Source organism: Parus major, chromosome 9 (assembly GCF_001522545.3).
Source record: "Parus major isolate Abel chromosome 9, Parus_major1.1, whole genome shotgun sequence".
NCBI lineage: Eukaryota > Metazoa > Chordata > Aves > Passeriformes > Paridae > Parus > Parus major.
In genome coordinates this window covers 11,357,588-11,381,255 of record NC_031778.1, presented here as the reverse complement: position 1 = coordinate 11,381,255, position 23,668 = coordinate 11,357,588, and the positions used below count along the sequence as shown (strand labels likewise).

At 37.1% G+C, this 23,668-nt stretch overlaps 1 long non-coding RNA gene across 2 annotated transcripts in view; it reads right to left on the bottom strand.

The window, feature by feature from the left end:
• Positions 1–2,311: 2,311 nt before the first annotated feature.
• The window catches only part of LOC107208517, a 109,075-nt gene continuing 87,718 nt past the window's right edge, over positions 2,312–23,668 (bottom strand). For both annotated transcript variants that reach the window (XR_004498769.1, XR_004498770.1), the window contains exon 5: positions 2,312–2,451. This is a non-coding gene — a long non-coding RNA (uncharacterized LOC107208517). The remainder of the gene's footprint in view (positions 2,452–23,668) is intronic.

Sequence of the window (23,668 nt, the reverse complement as noted above, 5' to 3'; positions counted from 1 at the left end):
AATAAAGGGAAAGGCAACCTAAGACATCAATCCAGGAGTTAACGTGCAAATTAACAATTCCTGCATTTCAAACATAATTTTTCACCCTTTAGGAATCTGCTCAAGTGGTCTGGACTGGCTGCATCAAGAAGGAAATATTAATAAAACACCCTTGTCCTCGTACATCAGGAGCATAAGGCAAATATAAATTTAATACCTGAAAAATTAGTTGGCACGGTTAGATTAGCAGTAGATAAGCTAGATAAATATAAAAGTGATAGGTTATAGGATGAGATCCAAGCACACACCCTTGAACATCAGCCATCCAATGCATTTTCTTGTATCAAACATCATGTCCATTATCACTGCCTGAGTTTTGAATATGTAGCATTCCTACTTGCAGAACTTGTAGGTAGTTACACATCATGTGTGTAACTTGAAAGGAAGAAACCCACCCTTACTGAAACTGGGATTTTTTTCATCCAATTCAGTAAGATGGATTTACCTTCTGGCCAGTGAAGGAATCAAGCAACTAACCACTTTGAATTAAGTTAAAAACTGCCTTTTACCATCTTAAGCCACAGTGATGCTTGAATATGTTACTCTCAGTATTCCATGATTCTACCTTCTGCCAATACAAGATGGTTCCTACCCGAATTTTGCATGTAAAGTTTCCTTCATTTGCAGATATATTTTTACACCTAAATTTACCTAAATTTAAATTTATATATCTTAAGCAAAGTCAGAAAACACTGACACTGTAATACCACTGAATATTCCTTTCTCATAACTAAATTTATAATGTAGCCACATGATTTAATAATCTTGTTTAATTTCACTCACAACAACACACAGATCTCCATGGTGAGCTTTATTCTTATTATTCTCCTCGCTAAAATCATCAACAATTTCTCTTTGTTTCTGCTTCAGAAACACAAATGTAGAGTGACTAAACAAATGTTACAATTTATTTCTAAGATAGGGTTGCTGTATTTTTTAAGACTACATGGTGTAGTATTGCAAGAATGTTCAAAGCAAAGGATCCCTTTCATATAATTTAGCATCAGAATTAAACATGGGGATGGTTTTACATTTTTCTTTTAAGGTAATATCCAAATAACTTTTCCTGAATTTATAAAAGTTTTTATAAAAATATAAAAGTGTGCCCAAAGAAAGGATATTGCAGCAATGAACATATTCAGTAACAAGCATATACACGCTTTTCAGCAAATTGGAATAAGAAATCCAAAAATGTGAATATAAATCACTCAGCTTCACTATATGCATTGAATCTTTATTTTGATTCCTCCCCAGCTTTCCTTGCACTGTACTTTAATAGAATTTTGCCAGAACATTTACATCTAAAAATGAAAATCCAGTTAAAATGGCTCCTCTCAATAGAGTTGTATTTTCAGCCAATGCAAATCTTACCACTGGGAATCAGAATATGCTCTTCTATGAAAACCATTTTTCTTAATAATGTTAAAACTCTTTAATATTGCCATGCAATGAAAAGAGCAAACTATAATTGGTGTCCTCACTGGAAGATCAATGTTTTTATCTTTCTTTTAAGAACTAAGAAATCAATATTTTTTTCTTGCTATTAATTCACACATGATCTAACTTCTGACATTATCATAACACTAAGCCTCTCTATGACTGTAGAAAAGGTGGCCAAAACAGTCTTTGACCACAAGAAAATATCAGCATTTCAAATGTCATTTATAGTATGAGTCCCTCACCAGCTCCTGATTTTTACATTTTATTTGTGTTTAATCAATAGGTACAACAGACATTTTGTTGGTACCCATTAAAAATATCCCATTTTGGTTTTAAACAATTTACTCTCTACACTTTGTTTTTACACCACCAATTAAAAACTCAATAGTATACATCATATTGGAAAGTTGAAGTTCAGACATTCTCTCCACAAGAAGGAGAGTGGTATTCTATAGTGATCTCTATCTTTATTTTATAACTCCAACATCAAATTTCCATTAGGAAAGGAAAATAAAATTCTCAAAAGGCACATATTTAAGATTTTGCTTCTATCCAATCCCCAAGAAGTAGAGTTTTACCTGCCAAGGGATCGTAATCACCTCGGAATAACTGTGAAATTCAGGTTTTCATCTTTCCAGATGCAATAATGTGCAAACACCAAGATGTTTACTGATGTTTCCAAATCAGGGAGAAATTCCAGATGAGGAGGGGAAATATTTGAATGATTTTACTAAAAATGGAAGTGGAGAAGGGAGAGAGTGGTGGTACAGTGCATTTCACTCCCAGAATTTCTCACTGGTGTGAGGAATGAGTAGGAAAATCATACCTGGGGAAGTGTTTCACTGAGGGGATGAAGCTCCCATTCAGGGGCAGACTGGGGATTCCTGGGGATTCCTGGGCACTGGGATTGCATTGGCCAGGGGCTGGAAGCACCACTTCATGCACATCTGCAGCACTGTCAGCTCTGAACACCTGAAAAGGGAAAATTACCATCTGTCACTCAAATTAATGTTTTTCTTCAAATAAGAACCTTTGTTTTCAAAACACATGAGCTGTTTGCAGTTATCATAAAGCCTATTACAGCTAGCATGTAAAACCTTACATCCACAAGTTATATTCTTGTGCAATGTAAATAAGTGCAGCTATCCCAGAAGTTCCTAGATGGAAAAACAATCCTGCTGTAACTATCCTTGATATCAGCTAATTATGTATTTCTTGCTACAGCTTTTAAGTCACTATAAAACAGATCAGACTTCATAGCAACAAAGACGATGTCCCTTGGGACTGGCTTTCCATTTAATTTATTTATAGCTACACTTTGTACTGCAAATGGCACTGGGAGCCCAGATTAGCTGTTTGGAAGAATTGCTCTCCCCTATTAAATTAGCTGCTACCGTTAAATGATTACAATCTTATTGCAAAAATAAGAGGCTCAAACAAGTTTTGCTTGGAATTGAAAGGCATTCTGTGCTAGGAACTAGTGAGGAAATAATGACTACAGCAAATACTTCTTTAACAGTTCCTGAATGCCTTTTATGCCAAAAGAAATAAGGAAATCTTCACAATGAGTAAGAGAGCTTTCCAAGAAAGCTTTTTATGTTTTGAAAGCTATATGAGCTATTCTCAAGATGTTTTGAGCAGGCAGTGAATGCAGGCCTGGAGAAGTGCAAAATGCCTTTGTCTGCTCAGTCCCAGGTTTGCTCTGTGCAGCTTTTGTTTTAGGAAAAAAGTGGGATCAAAGTGGTAGAAATCACTGTACAGAAATATAATTATGACTGTTTTTTAAGCACATTTCCTATCTGCAATAGCAGTAATTGCAAAGCAAGATTAGTTTGGGATCTTCAATGAAAACATCTCTGCATTGTCTTGAGAACGTCCAAATACCAAGACAATGACCAAGGTTCTCTCAAGTGGCAACCTAAAGCCTGAATCTCAGAGGTAAATGGGGTTAAAATGAAAAAATCTATTACAGACATTTTATGTTTCTTTTGTGGCTTGTGCTTTAATGGGGACACACTGGGTTCATTAACGTTGTCTCTATTTTTTGCTCAGTATCCAGTGAAAAGGTTTTTAAATATTTGCAGAAGTACTCACTGTTTCTCTAGCATGAATTTTTCATTGGATAACCAGTAATTGAACGTTTCTTACAAAGCTGGGACTGTCCCACTCTGTAACCTCAGTCAGCTAATACATAACTTGCAAATCTAACAACAAAAGGCCATAAAAAAATGAAATTCATTGCCTGCAAGAAACCTGTGAAAAACTTTAATGTGACATCCACCTTGGCTTTCCAAGAATAACCACTGCTGATTGAGACTGGTTTCAACACCATTTGTCTAAGCCAGGAGCTCACTGTTGCTCACCCAGGCTTCATGCTTTTAGGCCTCTCAAAAACTTACCAGTCAAGTGGAAGAGCCACCATCTGTGATAATACAGAATAATGTGGGTATCAAACAGGTACTGATGAGCAGACTTGGATGATCACCTAATTAGCCAGGTAAGGATTTTGTGTTTCTCTCTGGCCTTTTGGGTGACCAGCAAGGATCTGGGGTAGTCACTTGCTCTCAGCTTCAATGTTTGTCTGCAACATTTACCAAGCCATGTGTCTTCCAAAGCTGTTAACAAACTTGCATCAAAAGAAAATGCAAGTGAGGGCTGGGAAGTGATTTGCAAAGGTTTTGTTTATTTACTGAGCTATTAGGCTCCATATGCACTGGGAAGGATAGAGGTCTGTTTTGTGCTTTAACTATAAACACCTTCCCCATGTGCAACACATAAATGTCTCATCCAAAGGTTGGCATTAACAGGACTCCATTTACTAATTAGTTCAGCAGTTTATTACACTGAAATTTAAATGTACTAATCAAATGTTTATTTTGTAATCATGTTACATTAATGCTAATTAGTGATGTATTCATTGCTTTATGGATTACATTTAAATTTAAATGCTCCAGTCAAAATCTTGACATTAAATTGCACCTACCTCACTTAAACAGTCTCTAATATATTGGTTAATTTTAAATAACATTAGACAAATTCAATTTTTTTTTTCTTTTTACTGTAAGTATAAATTTTCTTAAATCATCACCTAGATAACTTTCTAATTTTTATCCTGTGGGAAAGTGTTTCCTTCATAACTACAAACATATTGGTATGAACCAACCATCTTTGAAATATGGTTTTTTTTCTTCTTCTTTTGCTAGTATAACTTAGAGAACCAATTTCAGAAAAATAAAGAAAAAAATTTATCCAGACCATTGGCATGTACTAACTCACTACAAACTTCCAAGGAAAATTAAGAGATTTAGATGTAATTCACAAGGGATTATACCTGAGATTTAATTATCAACTACTCATCAGATGCTTTTGTTATAAAGCAAGGAAGGAATAGCCTGTACCTCAAAATAAAAGAGCCCCACATATCAAGGAAACTCCCAGCCCAGTTCCTGATGAGCCATACATGATTGTGGCCAGGTTTCTGCATGTCTGTAGTTCTGAGGGAGGCTTTAGCAGTTGTAGGAAAACATAGGTGGAACAACAGAAGGAAAAACTGTAAAAGCAAGCATTCTTCAGTGGAATAATTAGTGTATGACAACTTGACTGTACACAGAAAAAGAATCTAATATACTTCACAATTCCAACTTTTCAAATATTAACACACTTTGTTGTTATCAACTCCCATAAGCTCCTATTCAGGATAAAAAAAAACTCATGAGGAGAGTTTACAGGCAGGACAGAGACAAATGGAGCTTAAGACACAAAGATTCATCATCTTCATGAGGCTGGTTATAAACGACACAGTTCAGAATCTCCTTTTCTCTGCCAGATATGGACATTCAGTTTCATTAACTTCCCAAAGGCAGAGGCACAGTACATCTCTCCTAAGATATGTGAGATGTTTAGAGGGAAAATGGAAATCTTCAAACTCAAAAGTCTGGATGATTTATTTCATGACCTATTGTCCTCCCCTTAGATGCCAGGATTGAATCACAAAGTTTGCCTTTTGTTTCTTGAATAACTGGCAAAGCTTTACATTCATATACTCAATTTCAAGGGTATTTGTTTTGCTGTGTTAGAGATTCTCAATTTGAGTTACAGAATCATCAGAAGCATATTCCAAAAGCATTCTGATGTTAGTGGTTTGTCTGTCCAAACTTTTTTATTTTCAAGAAAAACAGTAATAATATCAGGCTAATGTGAAATTCCCCTTCCCCTAAGAACTTATTCAAGTACTTTATCAAAAAACAAATAAAATCCTGCTGCTTTCATAAACTAAAATATGAAAAAAACCCAAACCAGATGTCATCTTGCTTTACGTTTACTGGTTTATATTTTCAGTTGTTCCTTCCAATGTCATTTCATCTCAACTGAACTTTCTAAAAGCTCTTCAAGTTTGTCTTGATGCTGCTGAAAAATTTTGCATTTACATAATGCCTAAAATGGTCTAGCCAAAGTCACTTATTTTCCAGGGACTGTATCTAGAGCAGAGATCAGATACTCAGAATCCCACCCCTCTGTTCTCATCTAGAAACATCTCCTGAAGGACATAGCTCAGTTTGAAGGAACTTGGTATCAACAGGCCTGAAGATTTGTGCAAATGTATTCTTTTATTGGCTATCCAAAACACAGTTTTGGAGATTCAAATTTAATATAAAATTCAAATTTAATTAACAAAACAATAAGAGTAGTTTGGATGGGATAGGACCTATATTTTGCAGTTTTTCTAATAAACTAATGTTCAGAAATGTAGTTTTATTTAGAGAAGATGATGTTGGGACTAATTTGCCGTGCCTCTGCCAGTGCATTTACTGAAAGAAGTGAATGAACAGGAAGACTATTTCCTGAAAGAGAAATTATGATAATTTGAAGATAGAACTGAGAAGGAAAAATTCCAAATTATAAAATAAACAACAAAAAAGAAATCGTAGTTTTAAAGAAAATGTATTGGAGTCAGCCATGTAGCAGAAGACTCTCAGCATCACAGTAGTCATTCCAGAGATAAGAGAGTAAACACACCAAATACACCATGCTTATTATCCTCAATACACCATGTTTATTATATTCAAAATTTATATTTCCCTGCCAGTGAAAAAATTTTGGAGTTGGATGGCCAAGATGTAGGAATATCAAGGTTTATAATAATGTTCACTGTTGCACAGAAAGTCATTGCAGTAGAAGGACAAGAAATGTGCACTTTCAAATCGACTCTAGAATTTCTTATTACTGTGCACATACGCAGTTTGTTAAGAGAAGAGTTAAAGCAGTGGTTTCCTTGGAGAAGTGCAGGAGCAGGGAAGGTCAGGCTGACCCAGAGGCAGATGTCCTCAGTCCCCAGCCACCCCAAACAGCTCAGAGCGCCCAGCGCCGCACTCAGCCTGCCCTGCTTTGTCCCCAGCCCTTAACAAACACCTCCTGCTCCTGGGACATGGATCAGGCTTTAAGACAATCCGAGATTCTTTCTCTGTGTTGGAGGACCACAAGCCCAGATTGATGGTCAGGGCCAAGGCAGCAGCGGCTGGGGCTGGGAGGAGCAGCACACCCAGCACAGCCTCCCCAGTTTGGAGGAGCTGACAACACCAAAAAGCAGAAGGGAAATAATTAAGTCCAGTGTGTGTCTGATTTTGTGAGCTACCCTTTCTTGCTGCTCTTCTGAAAACTGTGCCAGAGCTAATTTATGTCATCTGTGACAAGATGGCCCTTTTTAATGAACTTGCTTTTTTTCCAGCTGAACTGTGCCCCTCACATTTGGAATGCAGTGTCACACACAGATACAATCACATTTGCCAGAAATATTGCTGAAAGTTTTGTATGCCATTGCAATACTTATTTATTCCATCCAAAATTTATTTGACTTACTGGCTGAATAATGTAGGATTTTTCTTTGTCTGACAATTGATTAAAAAAAATAATTTACCACCTCCTTTCTTTAGATCTTTTTTCTGTACATCACATTCAGATATTTTCTCATTCTAAACAGAAGTAAAAGGCCTTTCTGTTCAAATGGGTATTTTCTTGCTTTTGCAAGTATTAATATGGATTTCAGTATTTATAAGAAATTACTAAATCTTAAATCTTCTTTAGATAAAGTTATTTTTCATTTACTTTCATAACATAGCTATTTTTAGAACTTAATGATTTTTTAAATTTTTTTTTAAATAGGTCAGATTTTCATTGCACTGAGAAAGGGGTAGCAGTACACTTTTACCTGCTAATTTACTAAACTCTACAGAAGTAATAATATAAGAAGAGGTCAATTCCCACTAGTACTGTATTTTAATTATATACAGTTATCCCCCAAATTAAATTTTGCCTGCCAGCTGATTATCATAATTTAATGTTCTTCATAAGTTCTTCAAGCGATCACAATTATTTTTAACATACTGTCTTTCAGATGTCTCACATTCCATGTCAATATTCTTACAAATGACTCCAAGGACAAGAAAAATCCCACTACTAAATAAAACACAAAGAAAAAGACTTGTTTCATGATCCAGTAAACCACAAATAAAAAGGAGTTTAGCTCAGAGCTGAGAATACACTATGCTGAGGAAAATTCAAATCTTGCTAGAACATGGTCCAGTTGGTTTCTTTTTTACATGAAAGACATCATTGATGTCATTGATTTCTAAAAGCAAAGCAAATTCTGAGTACAGCACAGTGGCCAGGCTGAAGGTGTCCTGGAGAGAGGGGGATGCACACACAAACCTGGGGGAGAGCTCAGTGCCCCCTCTGTCCCCAGCCTCAGCAGCAGACAGCCAGCTGCTCTCTGCTCATCTCCTGCTCCAAAGGCAGCTCCCACAAACCGTGTCAGGCATGGGGATGTCGTTCCCCAGGCTCCACTGAACCTACAGAGTCAGTGATTATTCAGTCCTTTATTATATTATCGATATCTCAGGGTTTATGTTGTTTTCTTGTGCTTCATTTGCTTTTTTTGTACCATTTAATAGCCCAGGACTGCATAGAAACACTATGAAGTCACAGGGCACTATGTCACATAACTAAACAGACCACATTCACTAAAAGTATTTCCTTACACCTACCACTTCTTTGTGTTCAATCCTCTTCAATTTCTTTCTGTATCATAAAGCTGCAGCAACACTGATGGAGGTCAGTTTAATTTCAGACATTGCAATTTCGTACACAGATAATGGGAGGGAAAGTGCCCAGAGGAGTGTCCACTGTTCATTTCCTACGTGTGCAGGGCAAACCCCTCTTGGCTCAAATAAAGCACGGTGCTTAAACAGGTGAATAGTTAAAATCAGGCAGGAGATTTTGCTTTGCTACATGTTTATATTTATAATGATATCCACAGGCACCATGGCAATGTAACCGGTATGAGACTGAGGCAGGTAGAAAAGAAAATTATGTCTGATTTTTGAGAATATGACATGTTGGATTTTGGAAGCCTTTGCCCACTTTCTAAAATAGGGAGGCTATGATCCAAATCACATACACATGATGAAAATTAAAATCAAGAAAAAACTACAGGTGTTTCAGATTTTTATTATCAACTCATTAAGAAGTAAAACTCAAAAGTCAGTTATCCAGTGCTCTGAGTTGAGTTCATAAGCAGAACTTTTTGCATTAACTTTTAACTGATGGTTCCTGGCTGCACAGGGTGTTGGTCTGTTTACATTTCATTTCTTTTTACTTGGAATCAATATGTACAAGATTTGCTATGGTGGGCTGCCTCCATATCCCAGATGGCCTCCCTGAAATATTGGTCCACCTCCTGGTTCCACCTCCCTACAAGATGTTTTAGGAGTTTTGTAGACTATATCAAGCAATGTCTCCAAATAGTTACCCAGTGCTATTTGAAAGTTCAGAAGCTGCAGCCCACCCAGCCACAGAAATGCAGTCAGAGGGCACCAGAGGATAAATGGGGCTCTGCAGGCAAAGAGGTGATTTAGGAAGTCTGCTGAAAAACTTCAGCTGAAATTCCTGTGCTTTTAGAGAACACAGTTTGAAGCTCACAAGAGCTATGGTTCCAAAAACCTCAGAGCAGAAGAAAGAAGATGTTGGCTCACTGTAAACATTTTGCTCAGCTGGGCTCTGGCTAGAGCTTACTTTCTTTGCAGTCTGAACATATTAGAGAGAACAAACTGAGACTGGGATAAAACATAAGACTGGGATTTAGCTTCTGTATCCAGCACTTGATTCCTCACGATCTGTGCCCAACTACAGGGCCCACTCATCCCCCTTCCCATTTTATACAGCATACACTGTATAAAAATGGTACCTTCCAGCCCCTCTTATTTCTGTGTTCAAAGGGAATCCAAAGATTCTAAACAGTTATCAACTTCAAAAAAATTAAAAACAAAAAAAAAAAAGGTATTTTTTCCCATCCTGCCAAGCTGATATGTGAACTAGAGCATATCATTCCACAGCAGCTACAGCCCACTAGCCCAAGTCACCTCAGTCACTGTCTGACAGAGTGAATCTCAAAGATCTCTTCTGGTTTGGGTTCATTTTTCAGCTGTCAAAACAGAGGCTATCACTATTGCTGTCAGAATTATCATCTCAGTTTGAAGAAAAATTTTTCTACTTTTTCTGTCCGCACCAGCCTGAGTTCTTCCAACACAAGAGCTTTAGAAAAGACAAGTAGTCTCTTTGGTAGAACAAGAATACACAAAAAAACATGGAAACAGTTGGAAACTTTGCAAAGTTTTCTTTTGAAATCTCATTCCACTTGTCACTTAGAAAACACAAGTTCTAAGTCCGCTTTCCCCAAATGACAATATTCCATGCTCACTGAAGCAGCACAATTTCTGCCACAGTATTTAGGGTTGAGAGAAATGAGATTTCAAAAGCTTATTAATTGCTAAAAATATGTTTCCAAAGGGAAAAAAATGCAACACAATGCATCAAAGTCATTCCAAGTTTTCAGACAGCCTGAAATACTAGCTTTGACTTAGCTGAAATATAATCATACAAATGTCAATTAATTGTCCCCCTAGTGATCAAACTTCCAGCCTTTGCATCTGCTGTAATTCCTGCTAAATCCCAGACTTAACACAGGACCAGAAACCTGAGCTGTCACTTGGCCCAAAAAATTGACAAGCTTTTCTTGAGAGAATGCTTAATATTTTTCCTCTTCAAATTCCATTGCACACTGAATCTTAAAACTAAATAAAGCTGTAAAATAATCAGCTGTAAAAATAGATAAAACAGGGGTGTTGTTTTATTTGTATAATATTTGCATTTTTGAATTGCTGCTAATCTTTGAAAGTTATCTATTGCCAAGAGCTGTATTTCTCTTATTTATTCATCTATGGCTATGGCTTTTCCTCCAAAGCCCCAGTAATTGCTACAAATTTTAGATTCCGTTTTTATTTAATGGAAGCTGAATATAATCTGTTCTGGTGTGACCCAAAATACAGGAACTTTAATCAGACTTAACATCTTTATTAAAGTGATTTAATAACCACTTTATTGATTTAATTCATATCAGAAAGCATCTAAAGTTGGCAGACTCAAACCTCTTCAAACATTACCTTTTTAATTCCAGGAAGAGCACTGACTCCTGGCTAGAAAAGCTTCACTTTACATATGAACATGCAGGCTCTGAACCTTTACCCACCACAATCTGCATTTTCCATATGTAGTGAGCCCAACCACTGCCATCCATATTACTGGGGAAAAACTCCTGGTAACAGAAAGGGAATTTTGTGCTGCAAAGGTGCACAGATGAAACCTTTAAATACAGAACTGGCCTGGGTGTAAATTCATCCTGCTGAGAAACCCAATGCCATCGTCAGCACACAAAGGCTTCCACTCTCCCAGCCACCAGCTCAAGATTTATACAATGCTGGTTCCAAATCCTGCTGAAGGAGAAGATGGATAAGTTTGGGCTGTTACTCAGTGCATGAGTGAATTAAGTACAGTGGTCCCAATTTCAATGGAGCTGGGGCAAATTAAAAAAATAGGACAGCAAAGAAAAGAAACTCAGATCTTATCATCTCATTCACTTTTATAATATATATGTAACTGCACAGATTTGAAATGGAATAAGCCTCCTAGCTACAAATAACTGAGTTTATTTTAATTAGTGATTTTTCCCTCAGTGAGAGGGGTGTGAAAGTAGATGTCAGGTGTCTCTGCTCAACTTTGTTCCAAGTAGTGACTGACAAGAACAGTTATGGCTCAACCAAAACATTCTTTGCTGCCTGAAGGAATAATTTCAGTAATATTTCTTTATCTATCCTCTTCCATATCCAAACACTAATGATTTTTATGACTATTAAATCTGGAACATATTAGCACCTTATCATTTGTCTAAACTGACCTTAATGTAAGCAGCAGTGTACAGGCAGGTTCTCTTCTCCAGGTTCTCTCATTTTAGGAAAAACACAAAAGGATAAAAGAGAGAAACTACACTTTGCCTGAGCAAATAATTTTGGATTATCTCATTGAGAATGCTGCATGTCTCAAAAATTTCAAGAATTGTTACCAAAAGGATGCAGAATGGGAAGATCATTTCCACTTTCTATAGGAAGGAAAAGCAATGGAGCAAAGGAAACCTTGCTCTTACCAGGGTCTACTCTGTGTTTCTGACTGCTGTAAACTCTGAAGTGATGTGAATTCAGTGGCAGAATAAGAGCTGCAGGATGAGTCTCTCTTGCTGGAACTGCTCTTCAGACACAAGATTTTACAGTCTGAGACACTGGGCAGGTTCCCACCTCAGCATCCCAGAAGGTGCAGCAGTCTGTCTTCCATCTGGAGGCTGGACATACTCACAGGTGAACCTTTCACTCCCTTTCCTGAACTTTATCCTACAACATTAGCAATTACAAACTCAGAAATTGCAGTTCTGGGAATTATTACAAAAACCCAACATGGTGACTTGCATATACTATATTTCTCTAAGAAAAGTATATTTATTATTTTTTATTATATTTTACCTCTAAGGAGGTAAATATAACAATAAACTTAACAATCAAACAAACAAACACAAAAAAAAAACCACCTTAATCTTTCACAGTTGTATCAGGACTAATAAAACTCATGTGGATTCTGTGGATCTAGGAAGAGCTTATTCTTATGAAAAATTGATAGAGATAAAATTTATGCTCTGCTGTACCTCAGTAAATCTGCAGACTTTAAGCCACATGAGTGGAACTGCTGTGGAATATCAGCAGAATAATTAATATGGTAGTTTAACACTGGAGTTTGCTTCAGTATAGATCAATTTCCAGACATACATGTAGCATTTCTCACACATCATTCACAGATTGTGAAACCAAAATGAAAGATGGCATCAGCTAACAAAGCAGCTCCCAGTATATATAGATATCTCACATCAGTATCAATGATTTTTTTTCCAAATCTCTTCCAAATTCAGTTCAAATTCAATTTCCTTCCAAATCTTATCTCACTTTCATCCTAACAACATCAATGTTTCATTCAGTTTTGGTATGTCTTCACCTGTTTGTCTTCAGTGCATTCACACATTTTTCAAATAAACCTGTTATTTATTATGACAACTGAAAATTGACCTGGTAAAATCATCTATGTTCACTCATTTTATCCTTAAATTCCTGTCCAAAACACAGTTGAAAATTAAAAGAAAAATATGTCCTCACCAAAGTTCGATTGGTAAGACACCCAGTGCACTTTATATGCCAATTTTTTCTTTGGGAAGCAGTAAATTGAAATAGGAAGGTGAGAAGCTGTAGTGCCCAAACCACCCATCAGGTCAACACTTTCTCAAGGGTGCCCAGCAAATTTTGCACGTGGTGGAAACTATATTTAAAGTTGCAATCCATAATAGTCTAAATCATTACATCCAGAAAATTAATTTCTCCTTGTTGATGAACAGAAGTCTGCTGTGAACCTTTGATATTTTTTTATCAAATTTTGAGTGAATATGACCATATTTTTTTTTTCAATGTATTACTTTAACATTGATTAGTTTAAAAGATGTTATTTATACCTCTGTAACAAGGAGGCAGACTGATACAGATCATGTTAAATTTCTCTCTTACATGGTTGTTCCATGAGATTTAGCAATAATCAGCGTATAAATTGTGTTGATTTTCAGAATGGGTTTTATTAAATGCATTTTTATTAGAGTGTGTCCTGTATCCCACTTTCATTCCAAATACTGCTCCACAAGGCTTGTGCTACACTATGTCATATGTGTTGTAAGACTGGTAACAGCAAGCAGTACAACACATGAAAATTAATTACATCACATCCAGCAGAAATCAAATACCTCAGATTGAACCACACAGAGAAGATTAGCTACAAGAGAGAAAATCCATTTTTTGGTATTAATCCTCAGCAGGAACTTGTTTACAGAGGAAATTTATTTCAACACATAAGTGAGTTTCACATGTATATCAGCCAACCCAAACAGTCCTTAATATTAGGCTAAGCAGAAAACAACAGCGATTTTTTTGCAGAAACTTTTAAAAAGATTTCCTTCAACCTCAGAAGCTCCCAGCTGGAGCAATGACAGAAGTTACAAAAGATAGAACAAGGCCCAAATGAGCATCCTGGATCTAAGTTATGTGAGAAGGGACTTCAGCTTAAGTCCCCTGCAATGGAAAGGGGTCACTGTAATGATTAAAGTATTTGCTATGCAGACGTGCCTCACTCTCTTGAGGAACTTTACTAATCTTTTTAATTTCCCATGAGCTGTGCCCATTTAGAACAACCAAACAAAGAGCCCTGCTAACAGCTGAAGTCTTTGTAAAGACAGCTCCTACCATCTCTAATTTCTGTCTCTGTATGCCAAAGGCATCAATCATGCTTGCAATATCATCAGGTCTCTGCAGAGATGCGAGTGTATTTACAGTATGCCACTGAACACTTGACACATGCATTGCTTTCCTGGCTCTCAGTGCACAAGCCTAACGAGCAAGAACCTGCAACAACAAATCAAACGGAGCTTACAGGACACATCAGACATTCCAAAGATACTTGGGCAATTAATCACATACTTCCACCCATTTATTGCTTTAGATTGGCCCAGGCAATGAGGGACGATGCTTCTCTTGTCACCGAGAGACTGGTAACCTCCAGCCTGGAAGCCAAAAATGTCTCCACTGCACCTTCTCCCTGTCCCACCATCCTCCCTGACAGTCCATGCTTGTGTGGCAGACTACAAGATGGAATAAGGATTCCAATTCACCTGGAAAAATATTTACTACTGGAACCAGCCTAGAGAAACTCGCACAGGGTCTCTCCCTAAGTATTTCCTTCTCTTTCCTTGACTTCACTGTTCCTTCCCCTGTCACTCACAACCTACTCAAAACAGAACAGATTAAAAAAAAACAACAAAAACAAACCACCAAAGAAAAGCTTTCATCAAACTTTTTTCATATGTTGACTGGAGAACCTGAAATGCTCCGTTTATGAAGCTGGACATCTGCACAAAGCTTCCTCAAGTGATGGATCTGATGAGCATGTTTCCCATTTCTAAATGTGGCTGACCAAACTGGTGGGTACCAATGCTTTTCAAACTATGAGGTATTTCAAACATGAGAAGTGACTCAAGGAAAAAGCACTAAGCATCATTCCCTGGACAAAACTTATCCTATTTTATAGACAAGTGGGAAAATTTTGAAACCTATTTTAAAATTAAACTCTAATACTCAAACAAGTACTTTTATAGCCCAATAAAATATATATATATATATATAATTTTTTGTTTTTCTTCTCACATATATTTTAAGCAATTTCTGTCACCTAACCCTTAAAGAAAGATTTTACCCAGTGGAAGAACTGGCTGTGCAGTCAAAATGTATCTATTTTTGAGATCATCTTAATATTTTCTTTAAAAAAAAACATTTAAAGCACTTGAAATAATGCCCATCTTCAGCCTTTGTTTTCTGGTTATAGATGTGGTTTAGTATCTCTTTATGTTCCTGCTTTTAAGACATTTATATTTTAAAGAGTAATCACAGGCAGCAGAATGAGCCTGATCTAGTGTTGCTAATGGAACTGAAATGACTCCTTTTTTGCAATTTAAAGTTGGTTCCTCTGTTTTTCTTTTCTTTTTTCTTTCCTTTTTTTTTTAGTCCAATATTTTATGTGGTTGACAACAGTAAACAAGAAACCATATGCAATAAGAGAGCAGACTTGAGCATGGAAAAGGATCAAATGACTTCTGCTTAACTATTATCTGGCAACTCCCAGCTCCACCAAACTTTTAAACAGCATACAGAAAGGTATGAGATAAAAAACAGGAAATCAAATATTCATGTATTTCATGTCTCTATGTAACCCTTCTAGTTCCTAGGATGCTTCCAACTTTTCCAAGGAAATGTAATTTTCTCACTCTGGTATCAATAAGGTGCTGGCATTGTACTTGAAGGTACAATCAGGTGAAGTTTCATATTGCAGCAGAACTGGAAAAAACATTATATTCTTGCTATCCATTAGCCTTGAACTGAAACCATTTTTAGCCAGAATAGTGAGTCAATACTGCCAATATTAAAGCTGACTCCCACAAGTCAGAGAAATATAAAAGGTACCAGAGTCTCTTGATAAAGTCATTGTTTTTCTACTGCTTCTAGAAGCATCCTCTCGTGAAATTTCTTGTCTAGGTACCCAGAAGAGTGGAAAACTTCCAGGGCAGGGGAACAGACCACTGGCTACCCTGTAAGCACAGCAGGAAAGGTCAGGAGGCTGCTCACCCATGGCTGATGAAGCCCAGGACAAAAGAGGTAACATCAGAGGAGAAGGAGAGAACTGATTTTTCTGCATGGACACATGGGGATTCTCTTCCACAAAGCAATACAAGCTACTGGGAATTTTCAGGGGATATAGATGAGCAAATTAAAACCCTTCATGGAAAAGGTTTGTGCTGCCCCTCTGGGTTGAGTGAAGAGGATTTCTGATCCATGCCTTAGCTAAGCACAGCTGTTAGCCTGGGGCAGTACAACATCACAAGAGAAAGCAGACTTACAAGCAGGACTATCTTAAGTATTAAAGGTACAGGGTTAATACTGACAACATGCTTGGGGGCTAAGGCACTTTAGAAATCAGCATCATGTTTGACTCCAGTGGATGAATCCAAGTTACAAACTGAAATTATGGGGAGGAGAGAAAAAAGTTCTGTATTTAGTGTAATCCTGAAGGGAGTCCAGAAAGCAGTATTCCAGCCTGCAGGATTTTGCTGTTATCATCTCCTTTCACTCATCCTCACACACCCCTTTGAAAAGCACTTAAATACACAAGAATTAGGATGCCTGTGTTTGCAGGAATGCTCTAACTATAAACCTCTAAAATTCTAGTAATTTAGGTCTGAACACAGGGAATGAGGATAATACTTTACATAAAGCACAACTGTAATTTGCATTCCTCAAAGTGTTTGATATCAGGGGTAGCGTTCAGTTATAAAAAAAGGCACAGAAAATAAGGTGCAGCCAAAGAGGAAAGAAAGTAGTTTGCTATTATTGCAATTCAATTTATTTTTGTTTTAGCAATATTTTAACAAACATGGCCCTTAGCATGACTGAAGAAAAGAAATGCTGCAGAACTGAACTTTAAGGATGTAATCAGGACTTTATGTTTATCAAACTGTTCAGTTCACTTACAACATGATTTAAAATATCTTCACAGTTTACCAAGACATTTGCAAGAACTGGTTGCAATCACAGCAAAGCCAATCACCTCTGAAACAGTCCTGCACAATCAAAAATCTTTGCTTTTTCTTTGTTCAGATTACTGGGACTTGACACCACAGCTTCAACTTGGGTCTCAACAACGGGTTAGAGAAAGAAGGGCCTGAAAAGTCCCCTGATCCCTCCAGTTACAGGACCTTTGCTTTCAGAGCTACACATGGGTGATGAAAATCAGCTTGGGAGGAAATGGGATTCATCCTACAGTTACTCAGAGCTATTTCTTCACAATATCTATCTTGCTCAGAAGCATGAAGAAATACATGTGTATATATGCAAAATTATACCAAACAAAATAACTATGAGTTTAATTTTGGTTGAGTTGTTTTTTTGGCAAAATTTAAAGGAACATATTCTTCTGAAAAAGAGAAGTACTCCTGCAAGAAAAAGGCACAAACACAAAGGTTACATAAAATTCTCAGTATTCAATGATACTTTACATAATATTTTCAGTACCATATTTCCTGTTAGCCAGTTTTTAAAATAAATAACAATTCTATTACTGATACATATCAAGATAGTAAAATATTTTCCTGATTAATTATACATCCCTATCTGTATACTGGTCATACAGCTTTAATGGAAAATATTTAAAATCTTTCCATGAGAATGCAGCACATTTCTAATGTTCTCATTAATATTCCAAGCAATTTTCTGCTTGTTGATCAACTTTCCGGTTTAATGAATACCAGAAAATGTGGATGATTACATGGATCTTGACAGGTACATGTCTCCTGTTAAGACAGCAGTTCCCACAAAGAATTCAATGATCTACAATACAGTGCAATTCATTATAGCACTAAAAATTTAAGCAAATCATTGAAAGAAAAATATTTTTTACCGGAAGAGATCTTATACAGTATCTGTTCCTCCCTTCTAAACAAGGGAAAATAAGAAATTAAGGAAAGACTAGATAACTGAAGACCCAAACTTCCTCTCAACACAATTGAAAATAACAGTTGAGCATTTTAAGTCTCATGTTAAGTGCCAAGAGATAAAACTTTCCCTACCTGAGGCAGACAGTGGGGTATTTTTTTTCTTGCCCTTTTAAATACTTTGACTGCAAAAGCAGCTGTACTAAATGGAATAGCAGTGCCACAGGAATGGTCACTGGGCACACAGAGCAGGCAAACTAAAGGTTGATGATGAAGGTTGTGTGGAGGTGTGAGTAGCCAGGGCACAGGCCACAGCCCACAGAGGCAGCAGCCCCCAGCTCCGTCCCCCTGCCCGTGCCAGCACAGCTCCAGCCACCTGTGTGCCCTCACAGGCAGCTCCTGCAGCATTCCAGGGACACCAGAGCCAAAAAGGACTGCCTTCTGAACCCCTAAGGGCTCTCTAGAAGAGACTGAGTGTTCTGAGCCCTTCCAGCAGCAGACAGCCACACGCTTGGTTAGCACACACATTTTACTTTACAGGTTAAAACATGTTCCAAAGGGGGCCCCGGCCCTTTCACTGCCTTTCACAAAAATCTCTGGTTTTGTCTTGTTTAATAATCCTTCAGAAACAGTTCTGAGACCCTTGACAAACCAATCCAAGCATGCAAAGACATATGATGACCAGATGGTCCATATCCTCCTGCTTCAACACCCATATGTTTCAAGTGTATTTTCAGATCGCTGCTAAAGAGTGGGGCTTTGGAGTTGTAAAGATCCAACTTGGCAGGAAGAATCCTTACAGATGTTGGAAAAAACACTTTCACCACAGAAGGATCTCAATTAAGCACACATTGCATTAAGAATAAAGCTGACTTGTTGCATATCCCTGAGCCAGCAAAAAATTGCAGTTCTCTCTGATGTACTACTGATAATACTAATTTTATGGTTTTTAACTTGCTTTTGGGGGAGCAAGCCTAGAGTTTAAACTGTGTTCTTGTCATTGGATTCTCCTGTTGACAATATTGGATACAGTTGATAATATGAAAAATACTAATAAAATAAATCCTACCAATTTTGGTGATGCCTTTATATGCAGATTAAAAGTCAAGACAAAATCTTCAAACTCCTACCAATGCTTCCAATTTTCTAGAAGTCAGCGTTTGAGTTGTATAGAAACTTTTGAGGCATAGAAAAACAGCGTATTTTATTAAGTACTAAACATTATACAAGGTTACAAGAATGAAAATAATCCAGTGAAAATAATTTAAAATATTGTAGACATTTCACAGAATCAAAAGTTTAGAAACAGTTTATATTTTTGTGTTTCAGAGAAGCTTTTCTGAACTCACACATCACAAGACTGATAACAGATGATAGATGAAGCACTGGCATTCAGAAGTCTACAAGACTCTTAGGCCAGCTGAGATAGCTGAGGAAAAAAATAACTTTCTATAACTTTTCATGTACTATAAGTGATAAAGTCGTTTTTCTAGGGTTACCTGTATTTATTCCTTATCTCATTAAGAAATCTCTCATAGACTATAGGATCATATAATGCTTAAAGATCACTTGTTGCAAGCCCTCTGCCATGGGCAGGGACACTTTCCACTGGACCAGGCTGCTCAAATCCCCATCAGCCCGGCCTGACCGTGAGGAACATTTGGCATTTGTTTCATAACAGCGTCCCCAGAGTCCCTCTACCTAACAGTACACAAACACTCCTGTCTTCAGAAGCTTTTGCTATTAAAGCTGTAAGTAGAAGGCAAGAGACTTTCAGCTGTTCCCAATGATTTTATCCATTTTCTGGTGAACTAAGACTATGAATGAATTAGTTCACTGAACCACTATGGCTGTGCCTAGCTCTGTTTGTAGTTGGTGAAGAAAACAATTTTAGAACACTATGTAGCTGATCACATGGAAACATCTCCTTGAGGGTGATGCTAATTAAATCCTAGTTTTCACAGAGTTTATAGACTAGATCTCCAGCAAATCCAAGGGGAACAGAACATGACTAACTCAGCAACTCATCACATCTTGTTTATTTATAAAATCATGTGGCTTAAACTAAAACATTTCCATTTTAGCAAGCCAAAAATCAAAAACTAGAAACATATACCCAAGGGTCTGGAAGAGTGAAAGTCTTTGAAACAACCTATCTCTTAAAGCAGAGCATTTATAAACATGTAAATATTTGTCAGATAGGTCAAAAGCTTTAAATAAAATATGATATGGTAATAGTGGTACAGTTTGCTCTGATTACTCATGGTGGGCCTATCATAAATAAAAAAGCACGAAAAAAACCACCAAAAATCCTCTATTTCAGCTTCTAACAGTCAGAAAAATATTGTGGCACTGAAGCAGAAAGAGGCCCAGGAAATACCTGGACAGTGCAGCTTCTGCCCCAAATGACACGAGAGGGCCTCGTTTGAGGGGTAGAACCTAAGCCACAGCAAGCTCCTCTCCCTTTTCAGTAGAATATGCTTGGACATGTGTTAAATCTTTACAATACTGTCCCCTCTCCCCTTCTCATTGCCCTTCTCTGGTGCACCTTATTCACTAACCCCAAAGTTTCATGAGTGGCAAGATACAAAATTCAATTATTACAGAAAGTTATCTATGACAAGGTTTGAGGAACCATGAATGAGGCCAACATGGGCTTCAGCCACTGTCACTGACATGAAATTATGATGTATTTAGACTTGTCAGCATTCAACTCTATACAAACCAGAATGTTGGTATATATCAATAAACAGACTCAGTCTGGATCTCTCCCATTAATGTGCAATTATTTCTATTTGCAGTCTGCGGTGTATTTCCATAACACTCAAATAACACAGCAGATGTTAGTGTCCATAAATCCTCTCTTGTGACTATTCCACTGCTTAATGCTCCAGTTTTTGATATCTAAAAATAATACATTTTGACAACTATGGTTTTAGTTACCATGAATATCTTTATACCTTTCTAAGATAACCAAAATATGAAGATATATTCTTCTATTCCTAATGAGCTCTTTTAGACCATTTTAAAATGAAAGCAAAGCTATTATATAATGCTATGGAAATGCACAGAATGAAAATTATCTATAATATTAAAACTAATATTAGTAAGGTATCAGTCTCAAAGATAAGGAATAAAGTATATTTATCCTCCACTAGACAAAGAATAGACTAATTGTTCTTAAGTATGAATTTTCAGAAGAGACATGATTTACAATTTTATATTTTGATTTATAGATTCCGAAGCCATGAAATGTTAAGTGATTTTTCAGAAAGAAAATAATTAACATATGCATCAAAACCTATTCATCCCAGTGGCAAAGCACTCCAGGTCACCTCTATTTCTCATGTAAGTAAGAATTCTAGGGATTTAACTATTTTACTGCTATAATAGAATCTAACATGATACTTAATATAAAGGAAAAACCCTGTAAATGCTATGATACAAAATGTCCAAAATCAGCATCAAATTCAGTCTCTACCTTTAATACTGGCTTCCTACACAGGAATATATAATTCCCTACAGAGTGTACATAATCCCCAACAGAGTAACAGGATTTTTCATGGAGATCTGACACTGGTAATTTTACTGGGAAGATCTTGAATGTTTCAATCTGCCACTGAATTTTCCTTCTTCCCCACAGCTGCATCACACTGACAACTCACAGCCATGCAGAATCACAGGACAGGTCAGGCTGGGAGGGACCACAGTGAGGGAGACACCCTCTCTGGGCAATCTATTCCAGTCCATGGTGTCCTGCACAGTAAAGTTCTTCCTCATGTTCACGTGGAATTTCCTGGGTATCAGTTTCTGCCCGAGGCCTCTTGTGCTATTGCTCAGCACCACCAAGCAGAGCCTGGTCCTTCCTCTGAGCCCTCCCTGCAGAGACTTGTGTACACTGGTGAGGTCCCCTCTGAGTCATCTCTTTTTGAGGCTAAGCAGTCCCAGCTCCCTCAGCATTGCCTGGAAAAGAGATGCTCCAGTCCCTTCATTGTCTTTGCAGCCTGTGCTGGACCTGCTTCAGGAGCTCCATGTGTCTTTTGTGCTGAGGAGCCCAGAACTGGACACGGCATTCCAGATGTGCCTCACCACAGCACACCTGGATCAATTTATAGTTTATCCTATTTATCCCACTGAAGGGATGGGCAGTTAATATAATGTGAAATATTTTTTTTGTTCCCTAAATATGTTACTTTATATTTTTACTGCAGAATTTAATATCTCTTTTAAGAGTGGGAGAGGCATCATAAAAAAAAAGAAATAAAAAATTCCACCTTCAATGTCATTCTGCACTTTCTGCCCAGCAATTCAATTTGTCCTGTCTGTTGACAATGCCACCCGACTTTGAATCTTTAGTACATTTCAACAGAATACTACGCTTTTTGTGCCAAAGCCATTACTAAAAACATTAAACAAAATTGGTTCCAGGACTGATGTTCAGGAACTCTATTAAATAATCTTTCAATACATTCTGCTTCCTCGTTTTAACATGATTTATTCTGAGTCAGGTTTATCACTCCATTTAATGCTTATTTTCTGGAAAGTGTACAGAAATATAAAATAATTCAACTCAACACCCTGGCTCGGAGAGCACTTGCTTGTGTGTGTAGCCTAGAGTTGATGTATTAAATGACAATAAAATGGATAAAACAACCTTACTGCGCTAAAAGTTACTGCCAATATACGATATTGTTAAATTAAAAATTAATTGCCTGAAGAAACACACAGAAATGCATACATGCGTACTTCAAATTTTTTATTTAGGGTTGCTTAATAATTTATGGCTTGAGTAAGAACATGCCTCCTTCAGCAGAAAAATGCTAATTGCATTAAAGAAGAAACAGTCCCTGGAGCACAGAAGCAAGCATTACAACTTGTTAGTCAAAAATTAATACTCAGCACTGTAAGTCATTTTTATTAACTTACTCCACAGCTGCAATGGCTGCACAATTACAAACAACAGTGAACTATTCCCCAAGACTTGAGATAAATTATGAAATTAATTTTTAGTTTAGTAGAATATTTTGTTACTCCAGTCTCACTACCAAAGATTGAAGCCCAGAATGAAAAAGAAATCACATTTTTCCACATTTTTTGCCGTGTCCTTACAATTTCTGCTTTACATGCTACCTACTGTTGTGCTTTCAATAATCAGACACAATAACCATTACAGCACAAAACTAATGAACCTGGGTTTGGTTTTTTCCCCTCTCTAGCTGAAGAAAAAAGTCAGCTTCAGAAAAATATTTCTTTAATTTTGAGTGCATCAGGACTCCTTTTTTAAACTCAGATACTTTCAAGTAATACTTTTCTTTAGATGTTTTGGGGAACTTTCACATGTTCCTCTTTTTTAAATAAAGCAACCTGCCAAAAGTTTGCAGAAAAACTGTAAATCACACTGAATTTCTGGCAAGAACTTTCACCTTTGTCACAAGTGATGTCCCACATAAAAAAAAAAACAGAAACCACAACAAAAAACCCCAAACACCAAAAGCCAACCACTAACAACTCCCATATTGCAGTAAAAAAAGTAGTGTCTTCCTATGTGCCCAAAACACATTCATCTCTTGTTTTGCCTCTTGATTTTTGCCACCACAGCAAAACTGGAGTGTGTTCCCAAAATTCAGTGTGTGCAGAATGTTCACAGAGCTCGTGGCAGACAAGATGTTTGGGAGTCTGAGCCTC